Raw genomic sequence first — 329 nt, 5'->3', positions numbered from 1 at the left:
CCAGGGTAAAAAACAAGTCCAGTGTATGACCACGGTTATGGGTTTGCCCTTTGACATGTTGTTTGAAGTTAAAAGAAGTGGCCATATTTAAAAAGTCATTTGCATTAACATTGGTGGGGTCATCAACATTAATATTAAAATCGCCACAAAGAACAATTCTGTCATAATTTAAAACCAGAGTAGATAAAAATTCAGGAAGTTCTGATAAAAATCCTCCAGGCGGTTTTGGTGGGCGATAAATTATAACAAATATGATAGGTTGCAGCCCTCCAACTTTAAGAGTGAGAACTTCAAAGGAGTTAAATTCATCACAGCGTACTTGATGACAT

The sequence above is a fragment of the Micropterus dolomieu genome, unplaced genomic scaffold (genome assembly GCF_021292245.1).
Source record: "Micropterus dolomieu isolate WLL.071019.BEF.003 ecotype Adirondacks unplaced genomic scaffold, ASM2129224v1 contig_14627, whole genome shotgun sequence".
NCBI lineage: Eukaryota > Metazoa > Chordata > Actinopteri > Centrarchiformes > Centrarchidae > Micropterus > Micropterus dolomieu.
Note: the sequence above shows the minus strand (reverse complement) of the source record.